Here is a 23,718-nt window from a genome sequence, read left to right as displayed (position 1 = left end):
TAAACAGAAACATGCCATTTGAAGGGCTTTCCCTTTGGTTTACTCTCGTTGCATGGAATATTTTCCGAACAGTTAAACACTGTGGCTGCTACCCTGTAGAAAGAGGTCTATCTTTTCTCCTAACTGGTTGCCTATTTACTCTGCCTCAGGAGATTTTGTTTGTGGTAAGCTCTTACACAAAGTATCATCAACAGTGTGAAGTACCAGATCCAGAAAGTTTGTTGTAGAAGCCACCCTCTCCTGGCAGAAGTCAGTGCTGCTTTTGTACTAGCCTTATGCTGATGCTGGTGTTAGACTGCCAGCTTACAGACAGATGAGCCACCTGGTACCATTAACTACAGAAGTCAGTGCTGCTTTTGTACTAGCCTTATGCTGATGCTGGTGTTAGACTGCCAGCTTACAGACAGATGAGCCACTTGGTACCATTAACTACTAAACATTGTATTTTACCATGTTTTGTTAAGTATCTGTCCCTCATCTGATTTTGCTTTCCCTTCTCTACTTAAATTGTGGCTACTCCTTCTTGGTCTGGTGAGGTGTTTTATTCCCAGAGATGCACAAAAGCATCCTTTGTAACCTGTTTAGACTCCTCCTATCTTTCTTCTAAATTGCTTAACCTGGTGAAGGTCGCAGTGGTATGGAAGATGTACACTGAAGTCTGACAACAACCAAACAGTCTGCAGGTCCTCTTGTAGGATACTTAAGGCCTTCCCAGGCAAGCTGAGAGATATCCCTCCATTGTGTCCTGGGTTCACTCTGGAACCCTCCTTTCAACAGACCATTCCTGGTACATTTCCTGTTTCAATCAACTTCTCTCAACAAGGAGCAACAAGGGCTACACTCAGAGATCAGCCAAGATTGTTGAGCTCTTACCTCTGTCACACAACATTAAACCAGCTATCTGTGAAGGAAACTCATGTCTTCCATTTGTTCAAGATATCTTTTCCTCCACTACCCTCACCCCATAACCAAAGGTTAACGTGGGGGAGGGGAGAATGACAGTCAAACTAAGAGTGTCATGACTTTTGCATCACTACCACTAGTTGAAATTCTGGGGACTATAAATACAGTCCTTGGAGGAGTAGAACTACAAGTGTGAATACTGGGAAATGCATGATAATTCTTAGGCTGGTATTCGTTGAGGTCTTCCTGCATATTACTTTTTAACATTACAGAGTCCTATAATTAGTAAGCCGCGGTGGTGCAGCGGTAGCGTTGCCTCACAGCAAGAGGTTCTCCCATTCGATTCTTGGCTGGAGCACCTTCTGTGTGGAGTCTGCATGTCCTCCCCGCAGTTAAGTGGCGTTCGAAAAACATGCGTAGAATGGGCGTGCCTTCGTTGAAGGTTGGGCGTCGAGCTGGCACCTCAGCACCGTAAAAATCTACTGCCAATCATTAGCGGATCGGAGTTCTGCTGTGGCGACCCCTAACCGGGAAAAGCCAAAAGAAGAAGAACAACAGAGTCTTACAATTGGTCAGGTGATTCCTAGCAAAATGTTTAGCATGTGTTGCCCCAGCTACAGCAATTTAGAGAGAAGTTGTGCAACCTGTTGAAAAAGATACTACATTGCAAAATGTTGCATTAGGACAGGACTCTAGTTTACCCCAGCTACACAACTGCATGGTCAATCTCTGAAGTAGAAGTATTGCTGTTAAGGAAGACCACATTACAATGTTTATGCATTTCCTATTATTTAACTTTAATATATTTGATAGCTTTTGTCCTTGTCTCTTGTTATGTAACTTCACAGTTTCTGAAAGCTTTTATTCCCTAGTCCCCTGAGAAGACAGACTGTTCCCAGAAGAGACAACCCAGTCAAAATGTAAATAATGCATCAGTTCCTTACAAACATGCTCTCACTAGACACTACATAAGGAATAGCTGTTCACTTTTCTCAGGTCATGTGACTACTGTAGATCACAGTAGTGTGTGTGTGATATACCTTTAGGAAGCTTTCCAATGAGCTAGCATATGCATGTAAGTACTGAGCATGAGCAAGCAAGAGTGCCATTTTGAGTGAGCAGACACAATAAGAGCATGCAAGTATGTGGTCAGTCAGTTAGATAGTTTAAGTTTAATGTTCCTGCTATCCATTCTGAATTGTTTGTACACAATAAACTACTTAAATGAACACCCAAGGCTCATCATCTTCTTAATGCACATAAGACGAGCCACATGATGTCAGAAGTGGGATCCAGAGTTACAGCCATGAGGCAACTGGTTAGAGTTGGAGGAATATACAGAGTGGATCATCTCTACTGCTCAAATGACTCGCAAAACAGGTCAGAAACAAATTCCAGGTACTAAAAACTTGCTTAAATGATTTCTTTTACTATAAATATAAAACAAAGCACTCAGAACGCTCAAAACAAATTTCTTATTAAACGAAATGTCCAAAACTGCAACATATTGATAAAAATATTTGAAATAATTACAAAAATGTTTGAAACAATATCCAAATTGCATAAAATGCACAAAAAAGGGGAAACAACATTATTTTTTCGCTATGTACTACTTTTTCGTATTAACTAAATCTGTTCAAAGTAAACTGAGTATGCAAAGTCTTTGCAAGTGTGTGTAGTATTACAGTGCTATTATTTCGCAAAGTAAGTCATTTCAAAGACTATTTTGCAAAGTACTATTACTTCAAAGCATAGAGTACAGTATTTCGAAGAGTTTATTATGCATTTGAATATTATTACAAGTACCTGGTATGTGTGAATGTTCGTACATAATTACAAGGGCCATTCTACATTATGTTTTACTATAATCTGTGGGCATGGCAGAAGGGTTTCACAGACCCGCACCGCCTGTGTTCGACAACAATATTGCAGAAAATTGGAGAGTGTTTGAGCAGGAATGACATTTTTATACAACCTGCTTTTTCCTGATAAAGACGCACATACAAAAGCATTTATTCTTCTTAATTTAGCTGGTTCAGAGGGCATTGAAAGAGGGCATTCATTTGTGTATGCACCTAATGTGTTTGCAGGGGGAAGGGAGAAAACCACCATATTGTGGTACCAACTGAAAGAAGGAAGACTCTGAATGCTTAAAATGTAAATTTAAAGAAATGTGTAACCCCCAAATGAATGTTACAATGGAAGGGCACTTATTTTACACAAGGGATCAAACACCTGGTGAAACTTTTGCAGCATATATAAATGACTTGAGAAATAAGGCTAAAACGTGCAGATATGGTGAATTAAGAGACGAGTTGATAAAGGACAGATCTGTGTGTGGTATTAATAACCACACAGTGATTTGACATTAAATAAGGTCACTGAGATTTGTCAGACACACGAGCTTACAGAAAAGCACACAAGTATGCTTACAAATGAGAACAGCTGTGGAAGGCACAGTGACAAAGCTCATGTTGATAGTATGCAGCACATCGTTAAAAGAAACAGGCCCAGGAACATGGCAGCTACTGCAGGTCCTGTAACCGTCCATGGGAAACCCAAAGTCTTTCCAGCAAATTCCACGGCATGCTCAGTGAAGCACAAGGGTGAGTCAGCAAACTCAAAGCACGTGCCCCCACTTAGTTTCATAGTCAACTATTGTAACTGTGGTGGAAATCACAAACCCAAAAGAGAAAAGCGCTTAGCTTTGGGTCAGCAGTGTCATTCTTGCAAAAAGTGGAATAATTTCAAAAGATTTTTGTAAATCAAATAAGGCACATTCTTTTACTAAAAGAGGGCATTCCAAGAGGCAAGTCGATCAATTAGAAAGCCATGACCCTACTTTTTACATTAATGGTGTGTCTGTGCTTGACAAAACAGTTAATGCAGTACATATGTGGGCAAAGAATGAGACCTTTTGTACTATTTAGATTAATGGGACTCCTGCAGAGCTCAAAATAGATGCTGGGTCAAACTGCAATGTTATGTCAGCAGAAATGTTTGCTAGAGTAAAAGATGCAGAACAACTTGATTTGACAAAGTGTGCAAAGCTTGTTGCTTATTGTGCTGAAGAGATTCAAACTGAAGGCTCAGTGGTGCTTTCATGTTATTCTGCTGGGAACAGCTATGATTTGCAATTTTTCGTAGTCAAGAAACATGTGCAGTCATTATTAGGCCTCAGAGACAGGTTGAAAATGGGACTGCAACACCTCAAAGTTTGCCCAAACTATTTTTTCTGAGTATGGTGATACTACTACCAGGTGTGCACTCCATGAAGTTAGACCCAAAGGTCAGCCCAGCTATCAGACTAGCACGGAAAGTTCCAGTAGCTATGGAGAACAGAGTCACAGTCAACCTAGACAGAATGGTGCAGCTAGGAGTAATCTGGCCAGTAGCAGAACCTACTCAAAGGGTATCTTCCATGGTAGTACCTCATAAGAAAAGCTCAGATGATACCAGAATTTGTATTGATCCAAGAGATCTGAACAAAGCATTAAAAAGGCCTCATCATCCGATGTGTACAGTCGAAGAGGTTGTTCCCCTCATGCCAAATGCCACGGTTTTGTCTGTCTTAGATACAAAGAATTCCTTTTGGCAAATTATGCTTGACCGGAAATCTTCATTGTTAACCACATGCGGTACAGGTTTCTAAGAATGCTATTTGGGATAAATTCTGCTAGTGAAGTCTTTTAGTGTGTGATGCAGCAAAATTTTTTCAGGCTACCCTTGTGCTATTATAGTAGAGAATATTTTAGCAGGAGGCAATGGTGAAGTCGAACATGACAGAAACCTCAAGAAAGGCCTGGAAAGAACACATCAAGTGAATCTTAAGCTGAATCCCCAGAAGTGCAAATTCAGGCTACTAGAAGTTACTTATGTTGGTCACTTGTTTAACAGTTCAGGTTTATGACCAGATCCTTCCAAGCAAACAGCAATTCTAAAGACTCCAGCTCCAGACAATGTCCAAGCCATACAACGTTTTCTTGGCATGGTCAACTATCTAGGCAAGTTCATTCCAGACTTAAGCCAACTTTCTACACTGCTAAAAGAGCTGAAACACGAAAATGTAATTTGGTCATGGTCAGAACAGCACCAGAGAGAAGCTGATGTCCTGAAACAGAAAATTGCTAACCCACCAACTCTCAGCTATGATGATGTTTACAAACCAGTTACTCTTTCCTGTGATGCTTCTAAATTTGATCTAGGTGCAGTCATTCTTTAAGAGGGTAGACCAGCAGACTATGCATCGAGAACTCTTAGCCAGACCGAGATGCAATTTGACCAGACTGAGAAGGAGCTTTTGACAATTGTGTTTGCATGTTTGAAGTTCCATGATTTATGGTTAACCTATCCAGACAAACTGACCACAAACCTCTTGTTGCTATTTTGAGAAAGCCCATGCATACAGCTCCATCTAGACTATAACGCATGATGCTCAAATTGCAAAAGTACAATTTCACTCTTGTTTACACAAAAGGCAAACTTCTTTAACTTGCTGATACTTTATCCAGATCACCCAGAAAAAAAAAAAAAAAAAAAAACACAGAACAGCACAACAATGAGAAACTTGATTTTGAGGTCATGGAAGTATGAAATTTTTCTTCCACACCTCTTAATGAGCTCAGAACTCACACAGCTTCACATCCAATTCTCCAGAAGATAAACCTCTATCAGGTAAGGACAGCTTTTAAAGCAATCTTGTTTACCAGTAGAAGTGCAACCATATTTTCCATACAGAGATGAGATTTTTGTCAGACAATGGTATCATCATGAAAGGTCCTAAAGTGATTGTTCCAAAGACCTTGCTACATTTCAGATCTTGCACTGTGGCCACCAAGGAACTGATTCTACCAAAAGAAGGGTGACAGGTCTAGTATTTTGGCCTTCTATGTCAAGAGATATTGAGAAAGTACTTTCATCTTGTTCAGTATGTAATATTTTATTTATTATTTATTTATTTTATTTTATTTTACATTTGTTAACCGGGATGGTCCAACTGGATACATGTCCTTTTTCAGCGGAGGCCCGGGGAGAAAAGCTCCAACAGAGTTACATTGATAATTAGGTACAGTAAATGAGCTGAAAGAACTTAACAAAAACATAGGTTATTTACATACAAGTACAAGACTGTCATTACTATTTCTGAGATTACTACAAATGTAACATTAATAATATATTAGCAAGGACGGTAGGCAGTATAATGACATAGAGTTAGACAGGATACATATTTCTTTATCACAGTATACAAAGTACTTATCATCTTAGCTAGTTGTTTATGTTTTAGTTAATGGCACAGAGCTAGTCTGGGTTTGAGCAAGGACATAGCCAGTGTGACTTGAAGTGGAGTTTTAGACTATTTTTGAATTGACTTAGAGAAGTTGCAAGCGTGATGTTATTTGGGAGAGAGTTCCATATTTTACCAGTGGTGTTGGCAAACAGCGTCACCACCTAGGTTGAGAGATTTAGTTGTTTGGACAAGGAGTCTGTTTGCTGAGCGAAGGCAGCTTAGATTGGAGTAGGGAGTCATTAAGTTTTTTAGTGCTGGGGTATTCTCAGGTTGTTTAAGGATTTTGAAGGCCTCTATGAGTTGGGACTGGTGAAGAAGGTGTGGGAATTCTATCCATCCAAGCTTTTTCAGGTTAGTACAGTGGTGTGTTCTGTAGGGTAGGCCTGTAATGAACCTGGCAATGTGATAGCAGGATGAGAGCTTGGCCAGATCAGATTTGTTAAGGTGAGTGAGGACAGGAGAGGCATATAGTAGGGTAGAGAGAAGGTGTGAATGGGCTGTGGCTGCCCTGGCATTCGGGGTAAGGAAGGCTTTAATTCTATATAGGGTCCCAAGATTCTTGTTGACTGACTTAATGGCTTGGTTGATATGTATATCAAATCTGAGTTTATTGTCAATGTTTACTCCTAATAGCTTTGTATAGGTGTCTTGGGAGATGATGGTCCCATTATTGGATTTTATAGTGAAGTTTTCAGTCGGAGATCTATTGGTTGGGTAGAAGAGAAGTAACTTGGTTTTGTTTGGATTTAAGATCAGGAGATGGTTGGCAAGCCAGTTTTCGACTTTGGTGAAGCTATGTTGGGTGGTAGTTAGTAGATTTGCAAGAGAGGCATTGGAACATATTATAGTCGAGTCATCTGCATATTGAATGCAGGTGGCTTCAGGGATGACTGTTTGGATGTCGTTTATGAAGACTGAAAAGAGGAGAGGTCCTAATATGGAACCTTGAGGAGCTCCTATGATATTTGGTAGTAGGCAGGAGAGCTTGTTTTGCCACATTACTGTTTGTTGTCTCCCAGTGAGGTAAGCTTGAAACCAGTCAAGGGCTGGAGTATCTAGATAATAGTACAAAGCTGCATCAACCAGAAAGAACCACTTCAGTTAAGCCAGAATCCTGAACTACCTTGGTCAACAGTAGCCACAAATCTTTGAATGGAATGGTCAACATTACTTGGTGTTAGTAGACTCATTATACAAATTGGTTCAAGATTGACCTACTTCCCAACCTAACTTCCAGTACTGTCATTACTAAGTTGAAGAGAGATTTTTCTGTCGATGGCAGTCCGCACAGACTTACTTCTGACAATGATGTACAATTTACTAGTCAGCAGTTCAAGAAATCTGCAGAAGAGTTGTACTTTGTTCATATTACAAGTACTCCTGAATATACTCAGTCAAATGGCTTGGCTGAACGTGCAGTTCAAAGTGCAAAACAACTGTTGAAGAAATCCAAACATGACAATAGCGATGTTTTTTATAACTTGTAAAATCTCAGAAACATTCCTCATGTTAAACATCTTTGTTCACCTGCCCAGAGATTTATGTCGAAATGAACCAAAACCACACTACCAATCAGTAGTAATTTGTTGGTTCCATGTGCTAATAACAACAAAGCAGTAAAAGCCCAACTGTTGAAAAAGTGTTTGGCCCAGAAATCTTACTATGATAAAACCAGCAAACCGCTCAGTTCATTAAAAAAAGGTGAGATAGCGAGGATGCAAATATCAAAAAGTTTGGATCGATTTGGATTTGTGAATAATTTGTGTCAAGAGCACAGATCGTACACTGTGGAATCACAAAGAGTAATTCAGACAAAATCAGAAGCATTTGTTACCAGTGTCCGAAACAGCATTACAGCATCCTGCCTGTGAAAAAGACTCTAGTTCTCAAGAGTGACTTGTCCAATGTTCCTGTTCCAGAGAACATTTCGTCAGCAATCCCCATTCCTGAGAAAATCCCTGAGACTTCTTCAAGCAGAACATTCCCCCAGTGTCTGTCCACATTGCTAAACCTAGTCTTAATTATTATGTTAAGAGATCATGTCACATCCTGAAACCTAGTTCTAGACACACGGCAACCTGGACATGACTGTTGTCTTTCTTTATTAGTGTCTGCACAATTGCATGCCTATTAAATTGTTATTGTTTATATGACACAGCTCAATAAAGAGGGAGGATGTTGATCAGAGTGTGCGATATACCTTTAAGAAACTTTCCAATGAGCTAGCATATGCATATAAGTACTGAGCATGTGCAAGCAAGAGTGCCATTTTGAGTGAGCAGCCAGACTGAGAGCATGCAAGTATGTAGTCAGTCAGTCAGTTAGATAGTTCATTTAAGTTTAATGTTCCTGCTATCCATCCTGATGTGTTTGTATACAATAATGACAAACGAACACCCAAGTCTCAGTCTTCTTAATGCACATAAGACAAGCCACAACTACATAAATATCATTACATAATGGTTTAGCTGGTTCATTGCCCAAACAATTCTGAAACGTTAAGTGTTTTTTTTAAATTGTTTCAGATAAAATTCCACCAAGACTTTTTTTTTTGTGCATTTGCACGCACGTGCTTGTGTGTGTGGTGTACATAATTAAATCAAATTTGAGGTAAGTTTGACCTCCCAAGCCAAGGACAACCACAAAGCATTCTTTAGCTACGTCCGCAACCTCAAAGGCAATACACAATTGTGTGCAGAGCTCACTGTAAATGGAGCCACCTATACTGAGCCAGAAGACATAGAAATTCATGGAGCCACCTATACTGAGCCAGAAGACATAGAAACTCTTGGCTGATAAATTCAGCTCCAACTTTACCCCTGTCCCCCTCAACCTTCCCTCAGGAAATATCATCAAATACAACTCCCCTACTATCACAAGAGAACAGGTCCTTAATGCTCTCTCTAACACCAAGAACACTACACCAATGGGTCCAGATAATAGTCCAGCATGCCTTCTAAACAGCATGAAACATGACCTATCAGGGCCTCTGGAGTTACTATTTAACTGTAGCCTCCAAACAAGTTCCGTGCCTCATGAATGGAGAAAGGCAGCAGTCATCCTTCTGCACAAAGGCCGGCCATCTACAGACCCTGGAAACTACAGATCCATACATCACACTAGTCTTATATGTAAAGCCATGGAAAGAATTATCATGGAGATTATCAATATAGATACATTAAACCTCCACACACTGGACCCAACCCAGTTTGGTTTAATTAAGGGCAGATCATGCCTACTCAACCTGGTGGACTTCTTTGAGAAGGTCACCAAAGCAATGGAGGAGGGCAAGATTGTTCACACTGCCTACCTTGACCTGGCCAAGCCATTTGACACAATACCCCACTCAGGCACTGTTGACTAACTCAAGAGGTTAGGTACAAACCTGTATGTCACTTGGTGGATAGCCAACTGGCTCACAGACAGGACCCAGAAAGTTAGAGTTGGGAAGTCCACCTCTATAAACAGCCAGTCATAAGTGCAGTCCCTCAGGGATCAGTCCTTGGACCGCTCCTTTTTGGCATTTACTTCTCAGAAGTCAAGGCCAACGTCAGTGGTCTCTGTCTGACTAAATTTGCAGAGGACTGCAAATTAGGAGCCATCATTGAATCTTACACTGAGACAAATGTTCTCCAGGAGGTGCTGACACAGACAAACAACTGGTGTCAGTATCATGGACTAAAACTAAATGCCAAGAAATGCATAATTAGTGTCCTTTGGGAAGTCAGCCATCCCTGGTAACTATCATATTAACAACACACCCCTCAAGAGTTGACCCAGTAGTCAGGGACTTGGGGACACACACAGATAGTAATCTAGCCTTTGACCATCATGCCTTTACAATGGTGAGGAAATTATCCTGTGACATGCAACTTATAAACAAAGATATGGCATCTAAGTCCAAGGAAATAATTATTCCACTGTATTCGGCATTTATGTATGTACCTAACCAGGCATATCCAACAATTGAAACATCCACAGAGGTTTCTCACTAAAAGAATAGAGGGTGTAAGTAAAATGTCTTATCTGAATTTCCCGGAAGTACCCTATTCACCACTGTAAACATACATTAGTCATTAGTCTTAAGGTCCACGAAACTAATGCCTTCCTTTCACATGTGGATATGTGAATCAGGACTGACTCGTACCTAGTTTTCTTGCTACCTGTAGGTCACTGTTTTTTTTTTTTGCAACTCACATTTGTCAACACATAATTAATGTTCTTGATTTTTTCAGCTGTGTGTTCTAACTTGAATCGCTATATTACATTTTACAGTATTTACACAACTGCGCTTTTTGTTGTCAATCGAAGTAAGCAAACGTACCATAACAGTAGATGTCTGAATGACCGCTGCTGAAGTAGCCTCAGCTATACAGGTTGTATGCTGTATAAAATATAACAGCTGGACAGCTTTCAAAGCTTCAGGGCACCTTCCATGCACCCAAACTGTTAAGCTGTCTCCATCTGAGCTGACCAAAAAGACAGGTTTGGGCACCAAGACGTTCATGCCAACGGAAAGGAAGAGGCCAAGCCCTGAAAGGATAATGAAAGGAACAAAAAATAAATAAATAAAAGTCCATACCCTGGCATAAACACACCAAAAAAAAACAAAGGGGGTGGAGGGAGGGATCAGTGATCATTTGAACATATACTATTATGGTAAGTTTACTTATACGTCTGTACTACGGGTTTCGTCAGGAAGGGCATCCGGCATAAAACCTTTGCCAAATGACTTATGCGGAGAACATTTCATATTTCCATACCGGATCGGTCGAGGCCCGGGTTAACAATGACCGCCACCAGTACTGTTAGCCAACAGGGTGCTGGCGGAACTTGGGCTACTGTTGGCCGAAGGAGAAGAGGAAGGCATGCCCAGAGGCAGGAAGAGAGGAGGAAGGTTAGGAGTGTAGTAGTGAGGGTAGGAACTTTGAATGTTGGCAGTATGACTGGTATAGGGAGAGAGCTAGCTGATATGATGGAGAGAAGGAAGGTTGATATATTGTGCGTGCAAGAGACCAGATGGAAGGGAAGTAAGGCAGAGAGTGTCTGATAGAGTGATGTTTATGAAGCTTGAAATTGATGGTGTAATGATGAATGTTGTTAGTGCATATGCCCCACAAGTTGGGTGTGCGATGGATGAGAAAGAAAAATTTTGGAGTGAGTTGGATCAAGTGGTGGTGAGTGTACCCAAGGGTGAGAGACTAGTGATTGGAGCGGACTTCAATGGGCATGTTGGTGAAGTGAACAGAGGGGATGAGAAAGTGATGGGTAGGTATGGTGTTAAGGAGAGGAATGCAGAAGGTCAGATGATTGTGGACTTTGCGAAAAGGATGGACATGGCTGTGGTGAATACGTATTTTAAGAAGAGGGAGGAGCATAGGGTGACGTACAAGAGTGGAGGAAGATGCACACAGGTGGATTATATTCTATGCAGGAGGGCCAGTCTGAAGGAGATTGGAGACTGTAAAGTAGTGACAGGGGAAAGTGTAGTTAAGCAGCATAGAATGGTGGTCTGTAGGATGACGCTGGTGATTAAGAAGAGGAGGAGGAGTGTGAAAGCAGTGCCAAGGATTAAATGGTGGAAGTTAAAAAAGGGTGATTGTGAGGTGGAGTTCAGGGAAGAGTTAAGATAGGCACTGGGAGGCAGTGAAGAGTTACCGAATAGCTGGGTAACTATAGCAGAGCTAGTATGGGAGACTGCTAGAAAGGTGCTGGGTGTGACATCTGGACAGAGGAAGGAGGACAAGGAGACCTGGTGGTGGAATGAGGAAGTACAGGAGAGTATACAGAGAAAGAGGCTGGCGAAGAAGAAGTGGGATTGTCAAAGAGATGAAGAAAGTAGACATGAGCATAAGGAGATGAGGTGCATGGCAAAGAAAGAGAGAGGTGGCGAAGGCTAAGGATAAGGCATATGGAGAGTTGTATGAGAGACTGGACGCTAAAGAGGGAGAAAAGGACCTGTACCGGTTGGCTAGACAGCGGGACAGAGCTGGGAAAGATGTGCAGTAGGTAAGGGTGATAAAGGATAGTGAGGGAAACGTAGTCACAGGTGAGGAGAGTGTGTTGAGTAGATGGAAAGAGTACTTTGAAGGGCTGATGAATGAAGAGAATGAGAGAGAAAGAAGGTTGGATGATGTGGGGATAGTGAATCAGGAAGTGAAACAGATTAGCAAGGAGGAAGTAAGGACAGCTATGAAGAGGATGAAGAATGGAAAGGCTGTTGGCCCAGATGACATACCAGTGGAAGCATGGAGGTGCTTAGCAGAAATGGCAGTGGAATTAAAGTCAGAGGATGCCTGAGGAGTGGAGAAAAAGTGTTTTGGTACCTATCTTTAAAAATAAGGGTGATGTGCAGAGCTGCAGTAACTACAGAGGGATAAAATTGATCAGTCACAGCTTGAAGTTATGGGAAAGAGTACTGGAAGGTAGGTTAAGAAGGGAGGTGATAATTAGTGATCAGAAGTATTGTTTCATGCCAGGAAAGAGCACTACAGATGCAATGTTTGCTCTGAGAGTTTTGTTGGAGAAATACAGAGAAGGTCAGAAGGAGTTGCATTGTGTCTTTGTGGACTTAGAGAAAGCATATGACAGGGGGTGCCTAGAGAGTAGTTGTGGTATTGTATGAGGAAGTCGGGAGTGGCAGAAAAGTATGTAAGAGTGGTACAGGATATGTACGAAAGTAGTGCGACATTGGTGAGGACTGCGGTGGGAGTGACAGATAGTTTAAAGTGGAGGTGGGATTACATCAAGGATCAGCTCGGTGCCCTTTCTTATTTGCAGTGGTGATGGACAGGTTGACAGATGAGATCAGACAGGAGGCCCCGTGGACTATGATGTTTGCAGATGACATTGTGATATATAGTGAGAGTAGGGACCAGGTTGAGGAGACCCTGGAGAGGTGGAGATATGCTTTAGAGAGGAGAGGAATGAAGGTCAGCAGGGCTAAAACAGAATATATGTGTGTAAATGAGAGGGAGGGTAGAGGAATGGTAAGAATGCAGGGAGTAGAGTTGGTAAAGGTGGATGAGTTTAAGTACTTGGGATAACAGTTCAGAGTAATGGTGAGTGTGGAAGAGAGGTGAAGAAGAGAGTACAAGCAGGATGGAGTGGGTGGAGAAGAGTGTCAGGAGTGATTTGTGACAGACGGGTACCAGTAAGAGTGAAAGGGAAGGTCTACAAGAGGGTAGTGAGACCAGCTATGTTATATGGGTTGGAGACGGTGGCATTGACAAAAAGGCAGGAGTCAAGAGCTGGTTGTGGCACAGTTAAAGATGTTACGATTTGCACTGGGTGTGACTAGGATGGACAGGATTAGGAATCAGTATATTAGAGGGTCAGCTCAGGTTGGACAGTTTGGAGACAAAGCAAGAGAGGCGAGATTGCGCTGGTTTGGACATGTGCTGAGGATGGATACTGGGTATATTGGGAAAAGGATGCTAAGGATGGAGCTGCCAGGTAAGAGGAAAAGAGGAAGGCCTAAGGTTTATGGATGTGGTGAGAGAGGACATGCAGGCAGTTGGTGTGAAAGAGCATGATGCAGAGGACAAGGAGAAATGGAAACAGATGATCCGCTGTGGCGACCCCTAACGGGAACAGCCGAAAGAAGATGATGACCATGTTCTTCATACTGTTTACTGCTACAGTAAACTAAACTATATGGGTAGATTGCAAATGTTGAGAGGTGAAAGGGGAAATATCCAGGAGCCCCAAGAAAATGGTCCTAGCAAGACCTGATCTAGACCTAGAAAAGGAATCCAGCTTGTAATGCCTTGTAAAAGTAAACACACAAGACCAAATTGCTGCTTCTACAATCCAGCCCTTTCCAAAAAGACATAGATGAAGGCAATGTCCTGGTAGAGTGAGCCTTGACCCTGCCTGGGATAATTTTGATCTGGTGAGTAGAACAAAAAGTAATAGCCTTAGACAACCATTTAGAAATAACCTGTATTGACATAGGTTTTCTCTTCTCATCTACACAAGAAATGAACAGATCCACAGATCTGAAAGATTTAGTTCTGTAAAGATAGTACCACAGTTGTCGGTAGACATCCAAGGTATGGAGTATCCTTTCTCCCTCACTTTTAGGATCAGTAAAGAAAATGTGGAATGGATAATATGTCTTAAAGTAAACTTGGATACCCACTTAGGCACAAAAGACATATTAGTTCTCAAAGGAAACCCTGTCTCTGTGAAAAATGATATAGGGTTGACCAACCTTAACAGCTTGCAACTCAGGACACTCTTCTTGCAGATGTCAGAGCGATCAGCAAAACTGTTTTGCATAATAACCAAAAGTTCGTATCCAACGGTGTAAATCCCCCTCTGTTCAGAAACCAAACAGTAAAGAACAAGCCAAATATAAAGACAGAGAGGTAACCAAGGCTTCTCAATAATCCATTCATAAAGTGCCTGTATCTGCAACTGGGATGTTTTCCAAAAACCAAGCTTAGATGTAAAAGCAAAAGAATTTATTTAATAAAATTGTTGTCGGTTACAACAATTTTATTAAATAAATTCTTTTGCTTATTGATTATTGAGAAGCCTTGGTTACCTCTCTGTCTTTATATTTGGCTTGTTCAAAACTGTTTTGCAGCTTAAGAACCTAAAGCGAGCCAGATTAGCTGGTTCAAGTTGAGTAAATGTTGCCTTCTATAACACAAAATTAAAATCCCAAGAAGGGGTCACTGGTTTCTTTGAGGCCTTCAAAGTAAACCACTTTCAAAAACATTTGACATGAGAGTGCCATGAAAGAGGAGGATCCATGGGAAGACATGATAATATATCCAATATATAAAACTTGATGGAAGACTAATAAAGGCCATAAGTAACTAACTCACATTAAGTATTGTAAAATTAAGATCCCAAGATGGGTTCACAGGTTTTCTTGAGGGCCTTTAAACTAAAACCTCTTTGAAAAACATTTTGACATGAAAATGACTTGAAAAAGGAGGATCCAAGGGCAGACATGCTAAAATGTCAAATACATTTAACTTGGCAGAGGAGTAAAAAGGCCACGGGAAAGTAACACACGTAAATATTGTAAAACCACAACAACTAGCCCTGAATGGGTGCTGGTTATGATGTTTACTACCAACTAGAAAACCTTTTCCATTTATGAATATATGGTTTTCTAGTAACAAGATTTCTTGCCTCAATTAGTACCAGCTGCACTTCCCTCAGTAAACAGGTGCTTAAAGGGAAATAACACACTATCATCCAGATAATCAGCTGAAGTTGTTTGAGGTCTGGGTTTATCAAACACCCTGATCTTGATGAGCAAATCCATTCTGCGACAAAGCTTGTGGTAACTGCCCCTGACAATTTCCAAAAGAAGGGAGAACCACTGTTGCCTGGGTCAGAAAAGGTGTCATCATAATGATCTTGGGGGATTCCTTTCAAATCTTCAGATGCACCCCATATCAGTGGAAAGAGGAGAAAACCATAAAGGAACATTCCTGTCCAAGGAAAAGAAAAGGCATCTGCCTTCCAGGCCTTCTTGCATGCAATCCTGGAACAGAATCTTATCAGTTGATTACACAGAGAGGAGGCAAATGGATCCTCTAAAGGAACTTCCCACAGATGGATGAAATCTTCAAAGTCCCCCTGATCTAGTTTGTATACGAGGGCCTGCCCTGCCTGCTTGGCTTGCTTGCCACAAAACATTGCTCTGATGGAATGAAGTATGCCTGTAGACGGACAGTGCTGAAGCTATATCCCAAGCTAACGTGGCTAGTCTGCAAAGGGGGTACGATCTGGTTCCCGCAAGCTTGTAAATGTACTATGACTGTGGTTTTGTCTATAACAACTTGAAGAGGTTCTGAGGACCAAAGATGACTCAGAGAATTGAGTGCCTAGATCAGTGTATGCATCTCTTTTACATTTATGTGCTTGCATCTGTCCTAGGTGTCCCACACACCTTGCACTATTATCCCTCCTGAAAAATGCTCCCCAAGCAAAGTCTGAGGCATCTGTGATGAATGACTGCTTTGGAAGGAGGGAGAAGAGAAGAGGATACCCAAATTTAGGGTTATTTTCCGTCTCCACCAAGTAATTTCTCTACTGACAAAACACAGCACTGAGATTTGAAAAGACAAGGGATGTTGATGCTGGGACCAAAGAGACTTCAGATACCATTATATTTTTCTCATGTGAAGTCTTGCAAGGGTTATCATAAGAACCATAAATGCCACATCCCAAAATCCTAAGGTATTCCCTTGCAGTGACAAAAGTCTGGGTGAAAAACCTTAGAAATAAATCTATTGTTTCCTGTAGACGAAAAGCTCTTTGAACTGAGGTGTCCAGTTGAAACACCAGGAACACAATCCTGTGTGAAGGATTCAAAAAGGACTTTTGAATGTTCTCTTTGAATCCTAGCTTGTCTAAGAAATCTCTCATCAAAGTGAGATATTCCTAATACTCTGAAAACGACTCTGTAAAGATAAGCAAGTCCTCTAAATATGGAAAAAGAAAATGGATAGCTTGTAGCCTGCAATGAGATACAACTGGAGCTTGACACTTTGTGAGCACTCTTGGTGCAGTGGATAATCCAAAGGGTAAGGCAGACAACTGACAGTATGATACAGACAAACAAAATCATAACAAAAGTCTCAAGACTAGATGACAATGAATGTGATAAGCATCTTTTAAATGTAGTGTTATCAAGAAGCCTGAATGAGGAAAAATAGGTAAAAGATTGTGAAGTGACTTAATTTAGAAGTTAGGCACTACCACAATCAAGTTTAAGAAAGAAAAAAGATCCAAAAAGAGTCTCCAAGCATCTTCTTTAATTGGCACTAAAAACAAACATTCTTCAATAAAACCCTTTCCCAACTTGGGAGGGAGGAACTGGTTCTATCACTCCTTATAACAGCATATAAAGGACGACGGGTGGAAATAAAAAAGGAGGCTGGTCAAGTGAGTGAGGAATAAACCCCTGTCAAGGAGGAATATCCTCTCACTGTCATCTATAACCTTGATGAACCCATTTGTCTGAAACTATCTGCTGCCACACAGAAAAGTGGAGATTCAGACTTCTTGGAAAGGAAAAGCGATTGCCAGGTTAGGAGGAGAGAACAAAGTTGCTTAAACACTCAAACTGACTAATTGGACTGCCTTTAGTTTTGGCAGTTCCTGAATTCTTTTGAAATACTCTTGATATTTTGCCAAAATTGGATAAGGGGTTATAGAATCCCTTAAAAAGTTTGAAAAAGGAGGGCAGAAAAAACTTAGAGATTACAAGATTTTACTTATGCCTTGCATTACACTTTTTCTGCAAGAAACCAAAAAGTGAATCTCTATCCAAATGAGAAATAAATCATTATTCATATCCACTTGGAAAGTTCTGAGAATGCAGACAGGCAAACCTCCTTAAAAAGGTAAAAGAGGCCACAGCCCTGAAAAATCATTAGGTCAAACATGCACACCGTAAACAGACCGCAGTGACTAATACAATAGAAAAACTAAATACTTTAAAGCATATTTATCCTTACAAGAAGAAACTGCAGACCAAACAATCCTCATACTTTTACAATTAGAGTAAATATTAACAAGTGAGCCAGACAATTCAAAATTCTGAAAAATCAAAGTTGCAGATGCATACAATATTTTGCTGTACCCATCAATAATCCTCCCTTGCTTGTCTGAAGGAGCAGGACAGGAAAGGTTTAACAGCAGAAAGATTAACTAAAAATATAGATGTTCAGTCAGGTATGGGAAGAGTGTATAAAAACTTAAAAAGCATTCAGTTTTTAGGTGCAGCAGGATGGCAATCAGGAAAATTACAGGCATAATGCACACAATTCAAAGCTAACCGAAATGAAGGAACTGGTGAAGGCTCAAGGAACTCCTCCTAGAACAGCTCATAACATTTTCTAAAAAGGACTGTGAAACCTCAGTGTGCTCCAACAGAAAACACTGACATTCTGCATAAAGTCTCAAAAAGAGAGGAGCCCCAAAGGCAGAATTGCAAAACTGAGGAGAAAACCTGTACCTGTCACTTCATCTTCCTATCCAGATTCGGAGTCCTGAATCTCTTCAGGAAAGTGATATCCTTTTTTTAGTTACCAGAAAGCAATAAATACGAAGGATCAAAATTCTAAATAAAAACCCTGAGCCATACCAAATAAACTACTCCTGAGGAAACATGAGGCCAACAGTGTTAAAAATGGCAGCAGCTTCCTCAGGGATTGGGACAACATTCTGACAAAACAGGGAATCCCATGGCCAAGAATGGCTCTCTCTTCCTCATTGAGGGGACCCAAACATCCACAGAAGAAGTGATTAACCCCCGGTCCATAGTGGCTGTAGGTGCAGCATCAGAGGTATCAGGGTAAAAGATTAGTGGTCTGAGGTACAGCTGTGGCCGAGCCAAACTGCTACCCTACTGTGATCGCAAAACTGTTTGCTTAACTTTTTCCTCTTTGTGGCTGGAATAAGGATTGACCATGGAGCTGACACTTTGTTCCATAATCAAGCCAAAATGGTGCTTCTTTCCCACGGAAAATAAGCAGCAACAGCAAGTAAAAATTTCAAGTCTTTAGAAGTCATTTTTTCACAGAAAAACACAGTAAAATACAAACAGAATTTCGCTACAGAAAAAAAATGTTTTTCAATTACTTTAAAAAAAAATTTAAACTGAGAAAAAGTGTGCTCTTGTTTAAAGTACAACACAGTCTCATGGCAGTCCATTAAAACACAAACTCCTAGCTTTAAAATAGCTTTATATATATATATATATATATATATATATACATATACATATATACATATATACATATACACATACACATACATATACACATACACATACACATACACATACACATACACACACACACACACACACACACACACACACACACACTTTTTTTTTTAATGGAAATTTTTTTCCCCCAAAAGCAGGAAAGCTCTGAAAGGTTTGGCACCCAAGCTTGTCTTTTCAGTCAGCTCGACTTGAGCTAATGGTTTGGGCACATAGGTGTCCTGAAGCTTTGAAAGCTGTCCAGCTGTTATATCATATGTAGGATACAAGCCATATAGCTTAGGCTACTGCAGCAGTGATCAAATGAATAACATCACAACTTTATCACTATTTATCATCTCTAGGCCAGAGCTACTACTCTAGGCTTGAGGTATCTCTCTTTCCCGAAAATAACTGCTAAATTTCTTCGTGCAAAGACTTTCATACCATGTGTGCTTTGTTTTACTTTTTATTATAATTCATAGCAAAGGTCATTTTATGAACCTGTCACGGAAAGCAACTTTTAATTTTGCATTTAAAAGCAACTTCACTGATAAATTGCAGCAACATATGTCCCATACATCTTAACTGTCCAGATTTCAGTTTCAGCCTTCATATCCTTCAGGAATGCTTACTAATGTAAAACCTATCACTATATAATCTTCCTAGTATTGTAAGAGCAATATCTAAATGATAATTTGCTCTTGGTTGTGGGCCTTTGCCCCCCCCCATTCTTTTTGGCTTTGTACATATTTCTTGAGCAAGGGGTGGTGCTGCGGTAGCGTTGTCACCTCACAGTAAGACATTGTCCTGTTCGATTCTCAGCTACAGCGTCTTCTGTGTGGAGACATGCGTGAATGGGCATACCTTCGTTGAAGGTTGTGCGTCAGGGCCGGTAACTCAGCATGTACAAATCTACTGCCAATCATTAGCGGACCGGAGTTCCGCTGTGGCGACCCCTAACCCTAAAAGCCGAAAGACACAACAACAACATATTTCTTGAGCCAAGAGGTTTAGAAGTATGTATGTCCCCCCACTTATGGTCTTTCACCTACTAATACAGTGGCCTAGTACAGCCTACAAATGAATATAGTGTCCAAGAATTACATTAGCATCCTCATGAAATGCTGGGTTTGCAACCTAAATTACACATGGTCTAACTGGTTAGAATGTGTACAGCCATATGGGAAGCTATACCTATTTCAAATCATTCTGCAAAACTGTGAACCTTTAGTCTAACTCACACCATCTTTACTAGAACTAATACCACCCCTCAATACTTTACACAACCTCTGTCTCACTGAACAGGCAAACCTTAAGTCACCTTAGAGATTACCTCTGTATTACATCTTTACTGTCTGTTTTATTACCCGATCCTTTCTCCCTTTGCATGATGATGCTTGCAAAACCTTTCTGCAGTTGTTAAGAATTTCATCCCCTCCAACTTATCCTCCTTCCAGAGGCTACTGCCCTTCCATCTATGGGCAGTTAAATTTTAACACAACCTCCAAGACTGATTTGCACATCTCTTCCATCCCCCAACCCCAAAACGCAGATCAGTTTTTATGTTTTGGGGAGTCTCCCCATTTTACAAACCTCCCTATTCCTTTAAATTAATCTTTGGACTGTTGCTCACCTCTGAAAATTCCTATTACATGGGGGCTAGGAGAGCAGCATCTGCACCAGCTTCCAGCTCTGCTCCCTCAGTACTTTCACACATTCGATACGGTTAAGAACTACATATAAGGGAATTGTACCTGCTTGGTCCTACGCCTCTGCAGTTTTCCTACTGTGGATAAATGGGTGTGTATTCAGAGATCTTCGTAACAGCAGCTTAGCACCTTTTCTCTCTGACTGCTCTGCCTTAGGCTGTCAGCCCTCATCAAGAACCAGAGTATATTTTTGATATCACACAACATTTAAATCAATGGCTAGCTCGCAAATGTAGCTTCCTGCATACGGACTACTATTATCTTTGATGTTCCATTTTGCTGGAGTAAATCATTAACATACTTAATACCTGCATTTCGCCATGACCTTCACTGTAATGCTTTATTCTTGTTTTAATATCCTTTCTAGCTCTGCTTACTGATCATCAATCCTCCCCAGTATGTCTTATGCCCATTTGTTCCTCTCTACTGGGATAACCAGTACACTGGCAACAACTGACCAGAGAAGTCATCATCAATGCAACCATGGAGGTGGTTTATGTCCTAACCTGTCTCAGGACAACAGCAGCATTTCTATTAAGGCTCCAACCCTGGCCCCTCTGGGATATCTCACTCCCTCCTTTTGCTTCAACCCACAAGCTACAAGGGCTGGGATCACCAAGTCAACATCCCTGGTCATAGTCATTTCAGTGCTCTTCACTCCTTCACTTGCACAGCAGTCATCAGTCAACTGGAATCCCTATTCTTTCCCCAGGATGGGATTAACACCAGCCATACATTCCTATCGCTCTCTGCCTGCACTTCCAGAATCTAACTATTAAATGAACCTAGGCTCATAGTCAAGGCTTTATCCATCTAGGACACAGTGCCAGAACATCTTACTCTCATTTGAACTGAGGTTGCCCCATAACTCTACATTATCCAAACCGGTCTCTGGGCTATACTGATTTGTCAGCTTTTTCACATACCATTGCCCTCAGGGACCCAAACATAACTAGCAACCAGCCCTTGACCATCCTTCTCCATCTCTGGTTACTAATCTACCGTTCCCTGTCCTCATGAATTGCATTCATGACACTGATTATAGAGGCTGTTATGGTAACTTTATATATTCACTACTCCCCCTTTCTCATGTTGTGAACATAACATTCTCTTCTATCTATTCTGCTGGCTTTGCCACTTCAAACCAGCCCATCAAATTCTTTTATATATCAGACACATGATCCCCTGCTACTGCTCCTTCGGGGCTCCCTATTTCTCTCCTTGACTGTGCATCTCTTTGTATCGTCATCGTCACCCTTAATTCTTAACAGTTTTTCTTTCTTATAGCTCCCTCCTTTTTCTCCAAGTACAGCCTCTACTCCTGCCCACCGAAATTCCTTCCATCATTCTACCTTTCTGGATCTCTATTTTTTTTTTCTTTCCAAAATGTTTGTCCTCACTCTTCATTTTGTCTTACAACCTCATCTTCTGACTCTCTCATGGGCAAGTCATTTTAATCCACTCTTTTGCTGCAACTTTCTCAACTTTTTCTTTAAGAACCTAACCTCTCATTCTTCCTCTCCCCTCCAGATCTCTTCTTGCCTCATCAGTGTCGCACTTCAAACATTTTTGATAGCATCCTAGCAGACAGACTCATTGACTAGACCTATCATGAAATTATCCTTTACATACTTGCATCATTTAAGCACTCTTCCATCTCTGGCTTTGTTCTTATACAGCCATTCTTCCCACTTTCCAGCTACTTTCCTGCAGAGAATTCTGTTTGACTCCATTTTTAGGACCAACACTTAATGAACATACATTTCACCTGTCCTGCAATATTTGATCCCCTTTATCACCTCTCCTCATATTACAATTTTGTCTGACCCGATTCTTTGTTTATGACAGTCCCTGAGGACTGTAAATTGCTTTTTGTCTGTCATTCAGCCTGTCTATATTAACTTCACAGCCAGAGGGTTTGTTCCTTACCGTTAATGCATCTTAGCTTAAAGACAACTCATTACTCCTATCAGCAGGTGGCTAATTAATCCCCTTATTTCCTGAAGTCTGGTAAGCCAGGAAGCCACCTGTTCACAGGGAAGTCCATACCATGTTTACTACATTAATGCATAAGAAAATAATACATACAACCACAACCGCTTTACAAAAAAAAATCTGAAAGTATCTTCACAATACCCAAAATGTGTTGTTTTTTGCCATCATCCATTGCTTTTACATGCCCCCCGAACATAACAGTATCACATGTTCCATATTTACATTAATACAGCAAAAATTAAATATTGTACTTTCATAATTTGCAAACTAACCACTTCACTGCCCCTGTCTTACAAAGCACATCAACTTGTAGATGCTGTGATGCCCACCAATGTGTGTCATCCCCACGTTGGGACAGTAATCAAGGAGCCTGAATCCTCACCACTGACTCTGGAGAAGGATGTGCACTTGGAATACAAACGGAAACACTCAGTATTTCCAAATGCAGACCTCTCTGCATAAAGTACAATTTCCCTTAAGAGTACACAGTGAACACACTCAGCCCGGGAACTATGTACTTTACCAGACACCTGCAGCAACTGGAAAGACCCCAAAAGTACCTCACCAAGAGGATCAAAGGGCTCAAACAGATGCCATATGCTGCCCAGTTAAAGAAACTCCAGCTCTACTCAGCGGCATATCGCCTGCTCAGAGGCAATCTGTGCCTGACGTATAAAGCCATGTCCAACCCGGAATTAATGGACATGCTGCACCTCAGAAAATCCAAATCCCATCGAGCTACGCGCTCGAGAGACTTGAACCTCAGCACTGAAATAAATAGGACATGCTGGAGGGACAGATTCATAACCCAGAGGCTCCCTTCACTCTGGAATAAAATCCCAGTCCAGGTTAGGCAGAGTCCCTCAATGACTCTCTTCAAGAGGAATCTTGATGAGTGGATGGGAGATCGTAGGTTTACCCCGGGTATCACCTCTGTGTCACTGTTAGACAGAGGCACAGTATACTAACCTCGAAAAAGGGCATAGCAAAATTAATTTAAAATGAGTGACGATAGCCAAACACACTCTGGCTAGGCTTATAAATGCCCTAGGGCAGATAGCCTAGTATGAACCTATGAACCT

The 23,718-nt window shown here is 41.0% G+C and overlaps 1 protein-coding gene across 1 annotated transcript in view; it reads right to left on the bottom strand.

The window, feature by feature from the left end:
* Positions 1-23,718, bottom strand: part of LOC122812358 (pre-B-cell leukemia transcription factor 1-like) — a 1,042,107-nt gene that overhangs the window by 947,946 nt on the left and 70,443 nt on the right. The gene's annotated exons all lie outside the window — the stretch shown is intronic.

The sequence above is a fragment of the Protopterus annectens genome, chromosome 9.part0 (assembly GCF_019279795.1).
Source record: "Protopterus annectens isolate FY-2018-M chromosome 9.part0, PAN1.0, whole genome shotgun sequence".
Classification (NCBI taxonomy): domain Eukaryota; kingdom Metazoa; phylum Chordata; order Ceratodontiformes; family Protopteridae; genus Protopterus; species Protopterus annectens.
Note: the sequence above shows the minus strand (reverse complement) of the source record. Positions and strands in the feature narration are given on the sequence as shown.